This window comes from Zonotrichia leucophrys, chromosome 3 (genome assembly GCF_028769735.1).
Source record: "Zonotrichia leucophrys gambelii isolate GWCS_2022_RI chromosome 3, RI_Zleu_2.0, whole genome shotgun sequence".
NCBI lineage: Eukaryota > Metazoa > Chordata > Aves > Passeriformes > Passerellidae > Zonotrichia > Zonotrichia leucophrys.
The window spans coordinates 43,550,926-43,567,504 of NC_088172.1; positions in this window are offsets into that span (position 1 = coordinate 43,550,926).

Here is a 16,579-nt window from a genome sequence, read left to right on the forward strand (position 1 = left end):
ACATTGATAATAATTCATCAGAGCATTTAATCAGATGCTTAAAGTGAGCCTTAATTATCAGTCTGTAAGCCTGAGACCCAAAGGTTTGTGACTTTCTGTATTTGTGACAAAGTGAGTATTTAGGTGCTCTGCCAGACGCAGTACTGAATGCCTGTGCAGTGCCAAACAGATGCTTAGTTTACAACAGGAGCTGATTTACACTGAAATGAGGTCTGGTATCATTGCTGCCTGCCCCAAATCAAAGTTAGCATAAAAACAGAGATATTAATTCATCAACCCAAAAATGTGCCACTGACAGGAAAAGAGATGTACAGCTACCTAAACGTAGGTGACAAGTGACCTTCTAGTGACCTTCAAGTATGTCCTGCCTAATCTCCAGAACCTGTTCCAAAGAAATACAGGTCTCCCTCCCATAAGATCATGTGCCTGACCTGTGTTAAATAACATAAGGCCTCCAAAAAAGATGCATGTGTTCAGGCACCTGAATTTCTCCAACTGGCAGAGTGCTATGGTTTTTGATGTACTGCTAGAGGTATTTTGCTAAATGCCCTTTGGACACAGGTATCTAATCAGTCCCATTCAGAAGAGCAACATGAAGTTTTCTGGGAGGTGGTTTGTTTTAAATTATTATTCTAAAGCATTTCTGGAAGAGGCAGGTCAAGTGGGCAACCCTGTCAGTCCATTTGGAAAGCAAGATTTCTGCTTGTGCTCCTTTACTATAAAGATATCTCTCTATCTATATCTCAGTCTATCTATCTATCTATCTATCTATCTATCTATCTATCTATCTAATCTCATATATCTCAACCTTTACTACATACTAGATTTCTAAAGCAGCTGTTCTCAACTGAAGAATCAGATGGAAGAATCACCGACCTCATCTGCTCCATGAGTTCCTGTGTTATGTCCCACTGTTGAAGAGATGCAATGTAGGCTTAAATTGTAAGAATAAGATTACCTAAAAATATCAAACTTATTTTTTATGGTTCCTCATTAAAGTCCTTTTTATGTAAAAAGAGAGTGAGATTTGTATTGCCCAAAGTAATACAAAATTCATCTATCCTAGGCTATGTCACTTCCTCCTTGGGCTGGATGGTCTCCTCTATACAATCCATAGCCTTCTATCCTTCAAACAGTTTATTGCTCTTATGGGAGCAAGGCTGGACAAAATAATTATGAAAACTCAAGCAGGGGTAGGGAAAAATCAAAAAGTCTATCAAGACCAACTCTGGAATCACCCTGAAGGACAGCAAACAGAGGTTATTTGCTGTTATTATTAACTGACAAAAGCTGCTATTAGAAAAAAAAAAAAAAGTATACATTTTTTACTCTCAGGAAATAAAACCTTAATGAAGAATGTCCTGGCTGTATCATCTTTAGAAAATGTCATCTTATCTCAGACCAAAATCTGTGTGCAAAATGGCATTACTCGTCAAGAAAAACAGGCTCAGACCCAAGTAAACATTCATAAGACCTGGAGGCCCATGGCACCAATCTCATATGTGGATGTGAAAGGAGTTGTGCTCATTTAGGGGAGAATGTAGGGCAATGTCCACTGCCTCCAAACTCACAGTCTACATGAAGCTGCAAAGAACTTAACTTGTTTGCTTTTCATAACTCATGCTTTCTTTAGCCTTTTCTGTCTGTTATAGCCAAAGGCTTAATTCCCCAAGAATGTGCTGATAGGCCAGACCAAGTAATAAAACACACAAGCATGCAGATTCTTCCCACCCAATGATCAAGAGGAAATGTAATTAACAAATGCATTAGAGAAGCCAGAGTTGCTGTCATGAGGATGGTGCTTGCTTCCACTGTGAACAAGGCAAATCCCACAGACAGTATGATCTCAGGTCTGTGGCTTCACAAAGCCTCATGGAGGGTGCTAGATGGAGTGTTAAATAACAAACTTATCCACAGGGACCTGATGATGAACTTACCCCACAGGGAATTAAAAGTGATGAATTAAAGCATGGATCACTTGCTCACAGCTTTAATCCTCAATTTACAAGACCACATTTTAGAAATTATAAAATAAATTTCATAATGCCAGGTGAAATTATTTTCTGTGTAACTCCTTGCAGATATAAAATGCAAAAACATGCAGATCACATTTTGTCATTTGGCCTTTCAAGTGTGTTTTACTTCCAGAGAAATCTTGCCTTAAAATGCACACCTGGAATTATCTTATCTGTGCATAGCTCTGGATAAATGACAGTATTTCATAGCTGACATTTGAGGAAATCCTAATTCTTGTTCTCACAATTCCCTGAGTATCTGTATTTCACAAAATTTTTTCACATTTTTCACATTTTAAGTCCTTTTTTTTTTTTTTTTTTTGGCCTGGGCCAACTGTCTCACCAGACCTTCCTGGCATTTTAGTCTACAGTCATACTGATGGCATGAGAATAGACTTGATAAGTACTTGAGGGAGCTGCTGTCCTGGACCATTTTCTAGCTGCTCCATTTTAGATCAGACTGCATTTTTTTACTGTACTACCTTATGATTAGAGGTACAAAGGCCACTTATTGTCATTCTTATAGACATTTCCAGCAGGCTTTTCTTCAAGTGTAGTGTACATTACAAAAAGTCAGACTACAGAGTGACAGCTGTCATTTTAACTGAGCTATCACTATTTTCCTGTGCTCAACAACAGCAGGTTGAGTTCAGGACCAGAGTTCTCAATTCTAATTGCTTTTATTTTACTTACATTTACATCCAAAAGAACAAAGCCATGGCCATAAAATATGATATTGTGTGAGATCCTCTCATTGAGCCCACTTCATATTTGGTGTCTCATTAAATTTACACCTTCTGCTCACATCTTAAATCCCTCCTGTCAATTCTGTGACTTCTATATAGTTCTGATCATTGCTGCAGAAATGTCAAAAAAAAAAGCCTCCTAACCATGTTAGCTGAAAAAAAAAGGTAGGCTTAGAGAATTTCTAAACTAATTTTATTTTTGAAGAAGGTGTGAGGAAACTCTAAGGAAATGAAAAGAAATATTTGAACATGATTTACTGTATAAAGCCTAAGAAAGATCAAAGGCTAATGTATGTTTTATAAATGAATGTTTCTGAAATTGGAAACAAGCTTTCTGCCAATAGGGTGGAAATTACAGTTCATGTAAGGACACTATCAACTAATCAAGAGAATATAATCCCCTAGGGTGCATGAACTCATATTTTATTTGAGGTTGGGTGTAATGAGTCCAGTACTGTGTCTCTGACAAAGATGAGTGCTAAATGCTGGCAAAAGTGTACCAGAGGCAGAAGAAACATTGCATGGTATTTCTCCCACTATGTCCTCCCAGCTTCTAGAAACCTGTGGTGCTGAGACTTCCTGAGATCATAACAGCATTTCTTTCCTAAACTAAGCCTTGGTGGGCAAAAAGTAACTATATAATTTTCAGTAATTGAACTTCAGTTATTACCTTCTCTAAGGTACTATTACTCATCTTCTCTAAGCAACTCATAATTCAGAGATGGTCCTCAAATCCCTCTCTTTACATTGCTTACATTTACTGGATTTTATCTGCCTTTTTAGCTGCCAGTTTAACCTCTCTCAGTTAGGAAAATATCTGTTCATTGCCTGTTCTTTTCTTTGCATCTTTTAAGTAGCATTCTATCTCTGCTTGTGTTTTAAATTCAGAAGAGGACTAACTCTTTTTTAACCTGTGAGAGTTTAATTTGTCTAAGGGTTTGTGTGAGAACCTTCTGGAAACCTATGTCAGCTGTATTAACATGATGTAATGACCACAAGTAGCTTTTGAAGCAAAAGACTGCAAGTAATGTGTTGGCTCTTTTATGGTGAGTTAATGTAGCTACATGCATACTATGTCTACCTGGATGACAGATTTTTTTCCAGTTTTATTAGTACAGAAATAGGGGTTACTGGCTGTGATCTATATGAGACCCTGTTTAAGAAGAAACAGTTTTCTGTTTCATACAGGTGGTGATTGGATTGATTGAATGTATACATTTAAAAGCTTGAGAATGTATACATTTAAAAGCTCAGCCCTTTCAAAGATCTTGGATGGCTATTATCTTGGCCTTGAGGCTTATCACTCTTCATTTAATGAACATTTTCCTCAGTTTCTACTGCTGCTGCTCAAGATGACTCCTCAGACTCATCTCACAAAAATAACAGTTCCAGAATGAAACTTCTCAGGTTCTTCATAATCAGCAGGAATGCAGGGAATTAATATAGCTTTTCTCTTACAGTCTTTTCTGAGTGGATCTTTCCCATCTTGACTACTTGTTAACCCAGAAGATTCTGTCAGACATCTATTTTCTGATATATCTGCTTTCTATTTTGCTTGATTAATAATTTTAGCCTACAATGCATTGATTCTAGAAATCTGGTTTAGTCTCTACTATAATTCTTTGCATTTAATTATTCAGAGTTTATATTTTCTGCTTTCCTTTTCATTTTATAAGTTGTAGTTTTGAAGAATAATTTTTTCATAGCCACTCCATCTCTGCTGTTTACCAATTTTTTTTGCTGTTCTTTTAAAGTATTTTCTGATATGCATTGAACATTCAATTTGAGCTCCTGATATAATGTCTTCAAAAGGTGTTCTCTTCCATCTGCAAACATTTGGCTATCTTTCCTGTTTGCTTACATTAAAAAAATAAAATTATGGTTCCTAATTTCTATTTTTAATTTTTTTTTTTAATATTGAATCCCATCAGATTTCTGTGGGTTATGAAGTTGAAGGAAATGTGCTTCCCCAAAGAAGCTACCATAAAAATGTAGTTTCAATTGTATTTGTGTATCTATTATTAATTGCCATCAAAAAAATTACTTTTCAGAGTGATATCTGTCAAATTTATCTAGCAAAACATACATAAATTTCACTGGAAAAATATGTCTAGATGTCATTTGCAAAACATCTGCTAGCAAGCCACTATCCCTATTAGCAAGTTATTCCTTTCCATGTAAACACCCAAAGAGTTTCACAGGTATATAACAAATATGTATAACAAATATGCTGCAATAATCTAATTTCAGTGACAAGGTTTCAAAGATGGGTAGCAACCTCTGTACCTAAGAAGAAAAGTCAGCTTGCAAGTCAGCAGCATTGTTAAATCCTGGTTCAGTTCTGAGGATGAATTGTTATCAGGCACAAACTGGGTAGTACCCCAAATTGTGAACAATCTTAGCTATGGAAAGCTTAGTTCTCTCACTAGAGAGCCTGAGGCTACTTCTGCCATCTCTGCCATCAATTTCTCCCAATTTTTCTTCCTCCTCCTATTGTATCTGAGTTGCATTGCATCCATATTCATGTGCACAGTGTGTCCCTAAATCAGATATTTGTACAGTGAAATTTTGTGTTGAATGTCTTATCAGCATATCACTGTAGGAAACCTTTGAGTACACCGGTTGCACATTTGATTGAATTGCTTTTAAGATTAAACTGGGTAAGAAATTCAATAAAAGAAAGGGACAAACTTGCTCAGGTTCATTGCCTGTAAGCTTTTTGTGCCTGTTGCTTTTTGCACACTACCAGCAGAGATCAGTTTTATGAGAACTTCAGGGTCTAGCACCTGTGTCAAAGTCAATAAATCACAACCAAAAATAGGAAATCTGCCTGAGGGGCACAGTGGATTAGTTCACTGTGGCACCTTTTTTTTTTGGAAGTAAGAGGCAAGAAGGAATAGAAATTTTAACAGATAATAATGAACTCAACCATAGGACATAATAGAAATTGGATAGTGCAAACTTTGGCCATATAAATTCCTACATGACTTCTTATGAAATATTTGTATCACTTTCTTTTCCACTTACACAACTCCTCCAGGAAGACATTTATGTCTTTTCATGTTGTTTCTGCTATCATCAAATACTTTCTCTCTATGCTGCATATAAGTGTACTTCTCTCTGTTTCCATTTGGACTTGACCAACCTGTTTCTCATTTAGGACTCTCTACCAACAAATTTTTTGAAGAGTCCTTCTAGTGATCTCTATCCACAGCAGTTTTAGGGACCAGTGCCTATTCACAAACTCTTTGGTCTTCCTTTTGTCTGTCCTGCCATACATTGACTTAGGGATTTCCATTCTTCCCTGGTTTTCATTCTGAACTTTTTATTAACTTTTTATCTGTGTCTCATTCAGATGCATCTCACTTTCCCTGCTACTCCTGTTGATGGTGGTCATGAATCTTGAGTCCTTGGTCCACATTCCATATATTTTCTCTAAATTACTGTCCAGTGAGATAAGTCTGAATTGTGAAGGATCATTGTAGAGGTCTACAGACTCGCAGAGAGTAAGACATTCTGTGAAGATGAAATGTCAGGAGTCCATTTTAAAATTAATCCTGTCCATCCAACCCTGTACAGCACTATAACCCTACAGAAAGTTTCTGAGCTTCTGCACTGTTGCTGGATAAATTCTGAAAATATGTTTCTCTCTATGTCCTTTCTTTTTGCCTACAAATTTTCTACTCTTGTGTACATATAATGTTTCTAGGTAATGAAAATTATTTCTGGTTCAGTTTGTGTTTGTCTTCCACTAAAGACCTTCTTCATGTGTTTTCAATATAAAACATAACAGATTACACTGCTCCCAAAAAGGATAAAAGGTTTTATAAGGTACAATATATTTATAGAAAGAACTAAAATCACTTGCATTATACATTTTTTGTGCTAAAATGAGATAAAATATTATAGAAAAATATCTATGTGTTCCTCTGAATCCTTCATAACCCCTGTGGGACTCTCGCAAATTTATTTGCAAATAGAAAACACATGCATTGTCAAGTAGTGCCAGAGAAGTTTGCTTACAAAGACTTTAGAGCATTTCAAATGTTCATGTTTATAGCAAACATAATGCTCTTCCAATAGTGAATCTATCCAGGCATGCAACTGTCATACACTTTTAAAGCCCACAAGACCTGAAATATTACAGCTCTAAAATGTCAGACTTTTATAAGAGCAGGCCCTGTGTTTGGCTCTGGAGATCCAGGGACAGCTGGAAGGCCATGGCCAACTCTACCAGAGGAGGCCTGGAAGGCAGAGAGGGCCAGGAACCAGTTCCCAAGGGACACTTTATATGTGCCCATCCTGCTTCTGAGGTCTGGCAGAGTCTGGTAGTATGGAAGTGGCCAGAGTGCTCGGTGGCTTCCCAGTCACTTGGTTTACTGCCAGAGATGGCATCAGTAGTCCTGCACTGGTGGTCACAGCTCTGCCCATGCCAGCAGCTCCCTCAGGGCCCTGAGGAGGGACCAGGGGGTGCCAGGGCTGGCAGGACAGAGCCTGGCCACCAGGATCTGCTCCCACCCAGCCAGCCAAGAGCAGAACAGCTGGGGGATGAGGGCAGGCCAGGATGGACAAGACAGGGTCCATGGCAGGTGGGCTGTGGGAAGCTGGAGCCTGACCCTGCTGCAGCATCACTGAGACAGGGGCTGATGGCCCTGGGGGACTGAAATGGGGTCCAGGGCCATGGCTAGGGTGGGGGGAGACTCCAATGGGATGGGCAGGGAAAATCAGGTGATGAGTGTCCTCGTGACCATAATACTGAAGTTTTGCTTCCCTTCTCTTATTGATTTAATTCTCTTGTACACTCCACTGTTAAATAGCTGGCCTTTTTAGCACAGATGAGTGGTTAGTTAAAAAAATCAGCACACAACCTTAAACACCGAAAATACAGCTACATCAGCCATCTCTTGTCCTGCTCCAGCCCCACAGCAGGTGCCTGTCATCCTGCACATCTCACCACCCCATGTGGACATCGTGGGGCTCTGGGGAAAAATGGGTAGAGTATTAATGAAGAGCAGAGTTGTGCTGTTTTCTGAGCAGCTACTGAATAGAGGGACAATGTAATTACAACATACTGTAAGGACACCCTTAAAACCCCAGAAAACTGCTTCTGTCTATATGGAAATATTGTATTAGGTAAAGGATTTAATTTTTCCCCCTGCTACCTAGAATATCTGAAATTTGAACCTGTACCTGTTTTCATAGCCCTGAGTGCCTCACAGGAAAGTATTTCATAAGCAAGAACTCAATTCTTTTTATCTACAAACATCTGCCTTAAACATCTGCTTTTAATCAAAGTGAAACCAATGCACTCCTTCAGTGGACAATGTGGTGCAGATAAAAAAGGCCGATGGTGTATTGACTGTAAAGCCCTCAGCTTTCTTATTCCCCACTTCAGATCCTTTGCCAAAGAACCTTTGGTGTCATTTCAGTTTTCCAGCAACAACCCAAATTTAATGGTCAAAATTTCAAGGAAAAACTATGTATGAATATGTTCTTTGAGATTCATTTTTTTCTTATTCTTTTTCTACAAGCAATGCTTCTTTGAAAGAAAAAACTAAATTCTGTTCATTCAAGAATAAAATATACTTTATCATCTCGGAGGGAATTGTAGATGATTATTTAGTGCTGTATGTACTGGGGGAGTTAACCACATAATTCCTGTTAACGATAAAAAATGAGTAAGCAGTTCAAAGTGTACCAATTTAAAAACTCTCTGAATGTCACAAATATACATGTACATGGTGCTTCCAAAGAACATATTATTGGGGGTTATAAATCATTTTGCACACATATGTGACAGTTTGTAAAATCCTCATTTCTGCTTCAAGAAGCACTTTTTGCAGTAAACCTAGATTCTTTCAAACTCTATTTAACATAAATTACACATGCTGTTTGCATCATAGAATAAGCTATTTGAAAATATCAGATTTAGGTCAATGAAAATAAGAACATGGCCTGAATAGTTAATTCTTTTGAAATTAGATGAATTAGATGCTGGGCTGGTGACTGAAACAGGGTGAAATCAGTGGAAAACGCTCCAATTAACATTACTGAACTTTAGTCTATCAGGTCAAGCACTGGCCTCACTGTGCCTTTTTACCATTGTTGCCAAGTGAACCGAGAGTTCACACTCAAGCCCTGCTTGCTCCTGCGGGATTACTGATGTCCTGATTACGTGGTGGGAGCAGTTTTCTCTCAGCCAGCACGGTTCAACCCTGGTTACAGTGAGATGTAGTGCTCACGTAACCACAGCATGTTTGTCAACTGAACAGCCAGAGATACTGTGGAAACTATTCTAGATCAACAAACTAGGTAGTATTGGCAGTTTTGAGGAAGCTATGTGTTTTTCCCACTACCCCAGCTCTATTTTTAGGTGTTTGCCCTTCCTTTTTTAACATTAGTCTGGTTGGTTGACTGCTATGTTATTTTGACTGCTCTGTCCTCTCCACTGCTGAGTTGGGAAGGCCAGCTGGAGAGGCAGTGCTGGTGTGACTGCAGCTCAGGATGTGACCAGATATTGCTCTCAAATGAGTCAGCAATTTTTGGCTACGGAGTGCTGGAAAACACTTTGTTTTCCTTTTTCCCTTTTCCTTGTTGCTATACACAGAAAGAAAAAGGAGAGCTGATTCCGTTGCTCTAGTTTGAAAATCTGACAATGACGAGAGAGAATGCAGATTGCTTTTTATGTTGTACTCTGTTCTGGAGCATGATTGCCATTAGGAAAAAATCCTGTAAAAGTCTATAAAACTCAGTACCTATAGATCACTATTTTAAATTCTGTCTGTTTTCAGAAAGACTGGCAGAAATCTGTTTCAATTCTGTAGATCTTTACACTTTATCCTTTTGAAATTTTATCCCTATCATAACTCCACAATAAGGCTCTATTACTTTGAATATTGACTGAAATATTCCACAGATTTTTCCTATATCATTTTTACAGATCAGTTGATTGAGGTTTTCTTTGCACTCAAAATTAGTTGAGTGCAAAGAAAACAGTCCAAAATATGCATTTTCAGGTGAAAGTGGAAACTGACAGGTGAAGTATATTTTCCATTAGACTTTACAAGTATTCACTCTGTAAATATATATATATATGTGTGTGTATATATATATATATATATATGTATGTATGTATGTATGTATGTATATATATAGTTAAACTCTGCTAAAATGAAAATGAGCAATAGGTAAAAGGAAAATTAAGAAGAGTGTCCTGGAGGGAGTTCATACTTGTTTTAGCTTCTCAAGTTCCCTTGTCATTGTTTCAGCTGCTAAGAAAAAATGCAAGAAGCACAGAGATATGAAATATCACCTTCCAGTCTAATCCCCTACTCCTGTACTCTTGTTCAGAGTAAAAGTTTAGGGGAAGTCTTACACAGAGATTATTATTTTTGGTTTTTGGTCAGTTCCCAAAGGACATATTATTTTGAAACAATAGCTCAATGGATAATTACTGGCCTTAACTCTGATCTCATTTATTAACATGTACGCCCAGAAAAATTCCCTAAAATTCTATGTAGTTGCAGTAATGAAAATTGGATTTATGATGAAGGAAGATTTCTAAAAACTCAAGACAACCTTTTTATTTTTAGGGAAAGCAGAGAGACATTATTTCTACTCACCTGAATGAGATTTTCAAACTTTGAAGAAAATTCAAGTGCAAATGCATTAAACAATAGTGACAATAGCACAGCAGGATTAATGCTTTTCAACTACATGCTTGTTGTTTATATCTTCAGCATCTTGTGTTGCATCACATTGTCCTCCCATCACATTCAGCCAATTTGCCACAGGCTGCTCTGCCACATGTCCAACAGCAGCAAATTGGATTGTGCAACACATCCATTGCCACGCACTGATGTCCTCTCCTTTTTCCATCATGGCATTTCCAATCCCACTTCAAAGGCCATAAAATGAGTAACCCAAGGAGGTACCCGATGTCTTAGCAACTTTCAAGCTGCTGTATAGTTTCATAGACTGTTCACCCCCCCAAGCAGCCTCTTGGTTTCTGACCCTGCTTGGAGGTTAGCAGTCTGTATTTTGGGGACTGGAAGTACTTCCCACTTTTGTAGAATTGAGGTTGGCTTTTGATATCCTTGTAGTTTCTGATTTTCCCTGCTGTTTGTGCTAAACCAATTTTCTTTCTATTCTTTTAAAATTAGGAGTGGATGAAAAAAACAGGAAAAATTTCTAGAAACAAGGTAATGAAGTGTCTATGTATTTAGATTAATGATTTTACTTCATTTGGATAAAGGCTGTGCAATGGGCTTTTTTTTTTAGAGTTGTCAGTGATCAGACAAAACAGATGTACAGATGCTTTTTGCTTGTTTGAAAGAAAGCAAGCAGAGCCATTTCATCGTATTCATTCAGAGAAGTTCAAATTTGACAGAAGAACTGCAAATGATGTCATCATGCTGAAGATTCCTGTCATAGGCAAGCACTTTACCCATTTCCTCCTTGCACCAGTAAAAACCCATATTTTTTATTGGTTTTGTAATAAAATTTACCTGAAAAACTGGGGAAGATTTTCAGAAAATTTTTGACTCTTGTTGAAAGAGTTTGCAGTAAGGATGACATCTGAGAATAGGCTTGATCTAAAATGTTTTGAAACAGAAATGCAAAGCTCTTTTTTTAAGGTCTTACTTCATATGGGATTTTCATGCCTTCATATCCCAAAGTGGAGGAGAGAGAGTGGAACAAATAAAATTATTGAAAAAAGCAGTGTTATTTATATCCCCAATGTTTTCACAGAGAGAAGATAAGATTTTACTTAATTTAACCCAAGCAGGTGCAAGATACATCAGGGATGTGGCAGTTAAAGGATAGGTTACAGATGTTACTTTTGGCCTTAACTAATGTTTCACATAGCATGGGAGAAATTGAGTCAATTATATTGAATTTATCATTCTTCACATTTGATTAGTATGGATGTCTTCCTCCGAGTGGCATTTGTCTATGCTCAGACCACAGCGAAATTTTCACAAAGCACTCAGATATTACAGCAATGTTTTAGCATGTATCAATTCTGAATTGTGCAAACCAGGTTTGATACAGACAAGGATTGTGAAGTTGCCACCTTCCTGATGTGTGATCTCTGTGTAAATCTATTTAAGTCAGTTCTAGCAAGTATACGAAGTTTGAAATTTACTTTTTCAGCCACTTCTCAGTCATAGTTAAGGTGAAAGATTTATTCACCCAAACTACAAAATATCGCTGTTGGTATCTCACTTGATAGGTGGGGATAATTTATTTTATTTTATAATGGAGATAGAACTTACATAAATTTCAAGATAATAATATAGAAACCTCTTTCTTAGAACATAAATGTGTATAAACATGCTTCATACATTCACACCATGCAAATAAACAACCATCTCTACCAAAAAGTGTCCAGTTACAATTAAAGGGAGTAAATCTCATTTATTCTAAGCAATGAAATTTTTTTAAAGAATTCATTCTGATTCCATCAGTATGGTTTATCTTTAGCTTATGCTGAAAAATTTGTTCTTAGAGAGTTGTTAAAACAATTAAGATCTCATCAGCATTGCTTTTAAAATCATAAAACATTGCTCTTTTCTAAGCCATGAGCCACATGGATCTTTGAGGAAAAAACATCTACATTTTTTAAGTTGCGCTGTCTCAGAGTTATAGCAACTGCAGTTTTCCTTCAGAAGTACTGGTTTCTGAGTCAATGCTTGTGGGAATATATGGTTTCAAAGTACTTCATGGGATATAATTTTCAAAGGGATATATGAAAACCATACACTTCCGATTAACATTAATGGGGAGTTGTGTGGCTGCACAGAGCTTTGAACATTCTGGTTAGAAGTTTATATCTCAGTGAGCTGCACATGGCTCCCCTGCTCTGAGCAGATGGTTTTTTATAGATTGCAGAAGAGCCTGCTGTGGATCAGCAGACACCATGTTGAATGCTTCTCTCAACTATATACTTCATAGGTAACTCCACTAGGAGACAGGAACCTTTTCTCTATCAGCTATCATATTTCATAAGCTTAGCTCTTGAATTATACATTATAGCTATCTATCATAATACAAGAAACTTCCTTATGCAAAATCAATACTTCCTTACTCACAGTAACTCCATCATGCCCTGCCAAGCAGCCCAAATTGCTGTTGTGTTGCATTCTTATCAGAGCCACAGACCGCTGGGGAAAGTGCTCAGTTAGCTTTACTCACAATTTGCATGCTCTGTGAAAGATTTTTCTGTATGTCTGTGCTCCAGGTGATACATGATGATAAAGCATTTCACAATTGCAGCACACATCACTTGAAATTGGGAATGGAATAATGGGAAGCCATGCAATGCTGAGTGGAATGAGGCTATTGACAATGTGAAAAGACACTATGGAAAATGATTGCATGAGTAAGTGTATACAATGAATTCCCATTCACATTTGCTTATCAGGAACTGGAAGCTGTTATGAGAAAGCTATAAACTGCCTCATAAAACCTGGCATTATAGAGTTGATGGCATTAGTTATCTATATTTGCCTGCTTGATATCTAAGCAAATTATCTTTTTGAAATGTGAATTTATCAATCTTTCTTTTTCTCACTTCAGGACACAAAATGCAACATGTACAGAAAGGCAAGTTGCCTCCTGGTGCTGACCATGATTAGGATAAGAATCAGCACTATTAGGGTTCCACGAGGCTTTTCAAACAAAAAAAAAAAAAAAAAATCAAGAGATCTCCTTTCTCCTCATATCTCTGCAGGTGTTCAAAGACTCCTACTTATTTTATTCCAGATATTAGAGTTGCCAACTTATTGTTTCTATAACAATAGCTTCTGCAGAGCGTGGGAAACCAGGCTTTTAGGTTTTCACTGCCTGTGTCCCAATTCAGGACTCAGCACAGAGATCCAATATGTGCAATAAACCTCTGGCATTATAATGACTAAACTACATAAACTGCAATCTCTGTAACACATGATAATGCATAACTCAGATTATTTTAATACCTCATATATTTATATGGGGACTATAGAGATACAGGTTTGAAAGAAGAAAACATGTTTAAAGAAAAGACTTCACAGCTCTCACCATCTATTGCTTTCTGGTCCACAAATTGATTGCTATTTTAAAGTGCTTATAAGCTCTACAAAGTAACAGAGTTGAATGCAGTTTACCTGTAACTCCAAAACCAGGACAGTTTTTCTAATTTGCTGGAATGACAGAAAAGATGGATGAAATAGCTTTACCTTGTGTTACTCTTTCTTGGAAATCAGTGAAAGTCTTGTATTAGAATCTGTGGCCTCTGTAACAATCTCCAAAGATGACATTTTTACAAATCATCCTGAGTGAACTGAATCACGAGTCTTGACCAGAGTACCACTGAAGTCAGAAGGATTTAAAATCTGTGTTTGTCATGGAATGTCAGCTTGTATATCGTAATATATCCCATCATAAAACATTGCCTTTATTAGGAAATAATTTCTATTAGTTAGTTCAAGAGAAAACCAAAATTTTCACTCAGTTAGCAGTGCTGGTATTAAGATTTTATGCAATCTATCAAACTGAAAAGGTGTCATTTCTTCAAGAATCTTTTGTTCTAAAATTGTAATCTTTCTTTTTAAGTATCACTGAAAATTATGACAACTGAAATATACTTTTTAAAATGTTCCCATTTTTATGTGTCAAAAGATGTTATTGGAAATATAGATTAGCAAAACTTAAATTTTATGACATATTTTGCTCATAAATATTGCTAGAGAATTATCTTCAGTAGATAAATGATATGAATGCCTATTTTTAATTATGCCCTTTCTCCAGAAATCAGGTAACTTGAAAGACCACTGTAAAATGGACCCTCATTTTATAAAAAGTAGAAGGAATATGGTACCAAGACAGTTAATTAGATAGACAAAATTTTCATTTACATTTTTAATTCTTAGCTCTTGCATAATCTAGGAGGAAAAAAAAACATCAAATGACAAGCTTATGTTTTAAATATTTTCAAACTGAGAGAGCTTAAAACATCTTTTTACCTTAAATTCATGTATACTCACGGTCCAAAGAATAATAGACTCTAATGTGCAAATCAAAAAATAACCAGAAAATATTGCTTTTTTTCCATATTTGTTCAATCAGTTTTTTGTAGGTGACACTGGTAGGCAAAAACATGTGAGCTGGTACAAAGTTTTTCCTAGATATTAATGCGATATATATGTACATAATACCTTTTTAAAATAATATAAAATTAATGTATGTTTGTGAAGGCAGTTAATAATACAGATCAACATATTTATCTTTTTTTCTGAAAAAAGTCTCAGAAATCAGGCAATACAATCCTAATATAATAAGGTAATCAGTTCCAGTCTTATTTAGTAATTTGTTCAGTTCAGTTTATGTGGATAAACCTCATAAGACAAGGGAGTGCATATTTTTGTAACTCATTTCTAATGAAATGGACTTTGCACTTCTGCCCTGTTCATTGATATAAGTTAGCTTTCCAAATTAATTTTTAGTTTTGGCACCTAGGAATGGACAGATTGCTTTGTGGTAGAGAGAATTTCCGATAAACAATGAAAAAGCATGGACAAGAAGAGGCTAATATCAAATTCTGAATATGAAAGAGCATCTAGAGGTCTCAAGTCTGGAGAGGTTTAGCTTATTATGTTGATTAAAACACATCTAACAAAACCACTGTCACTGATGTATGCAGATCTTTGGTCCTTTGGGAGTATCTGACTTTCAGAAGAATATCACAACAAGTAAAAACTCCCAATTAATTCTTCTCCGTATATTCATGTTATAAGCTCTCCTACAGCTCTAATAGAACTTTCCTAATTATTTCCCAGAGCTACCCTATTGTTCCTTCTTCAGCCAAATATCTTTCTTTTATTGTTTGCTAACGGGGCATTTCCTGCATTCACATTATAAAAGATCAGACAATATTATGTATCCTGCACAGGGTACTCGCCTGATTTGTTAGACTGAGCATGAATAAAGTTCAATACAAACAAAGACTTTAAAATTGAAATAGCTAAGATGCCATTGAGAAACTCTTGGCCATCAGTGGAAAAATTTTAGATACCAAAAGTGTATCTCTTAATCTTGCAACACACAAACATGAAGTTGGGGCAGTATGGAATATGTTCATTCTAATCTTTAAAATCAGATCAGGGAGTTCATTTGAGTGGCTTTTTGTCCAACTGGACAAGATAAACTTATATTATTTGTTGTGGGACTGTTTTCCTCAATTCTCCCTGATAAGGCAGTGATACAAAATCATATATCCCATATGGGACCGTTATGTAAGGTTAGGTAAGTCATGCAGAACAGATGAAGTATATACTCTCAGTCCCTTACTTTGTATTTATTTGTCTGTGTGACTGAAAGCTCAAAATAAAAAATTATTTGAAATTATGATAAGTATGCTTCTAAGTATGATAACACTCAGTTATTTTTATGACTGGACATGACTATCAACTTTGGTTAATATATTTATACATTACTTTAATATACAAGAAATAGCAACTTCTAACAGAGGAAGAATTTGACTGACTCATTTAAGGCCCAAGCTTCAGCTGATCAGTGCACTGGCCAGTACATTTTGTAGTCATACATAAAAAGTAAATTATAGAGAGACTCTAAAAATATCACATCTATAAAAATCATTCCAACAATTGGTGCCATCTTAGAGTTTTACCTGGAAATGTTGCAGCATGGTGGCCTAAAACACTGCTTAGGGCAGAAGACATTTCATTACTGGTTTTATGAAAAGTTTCAATAAAAATATTGTGGCTTTCTGTTTAAACATCTCATGCAGAGCAGTGAAACCAAAGATAACCATGCTGA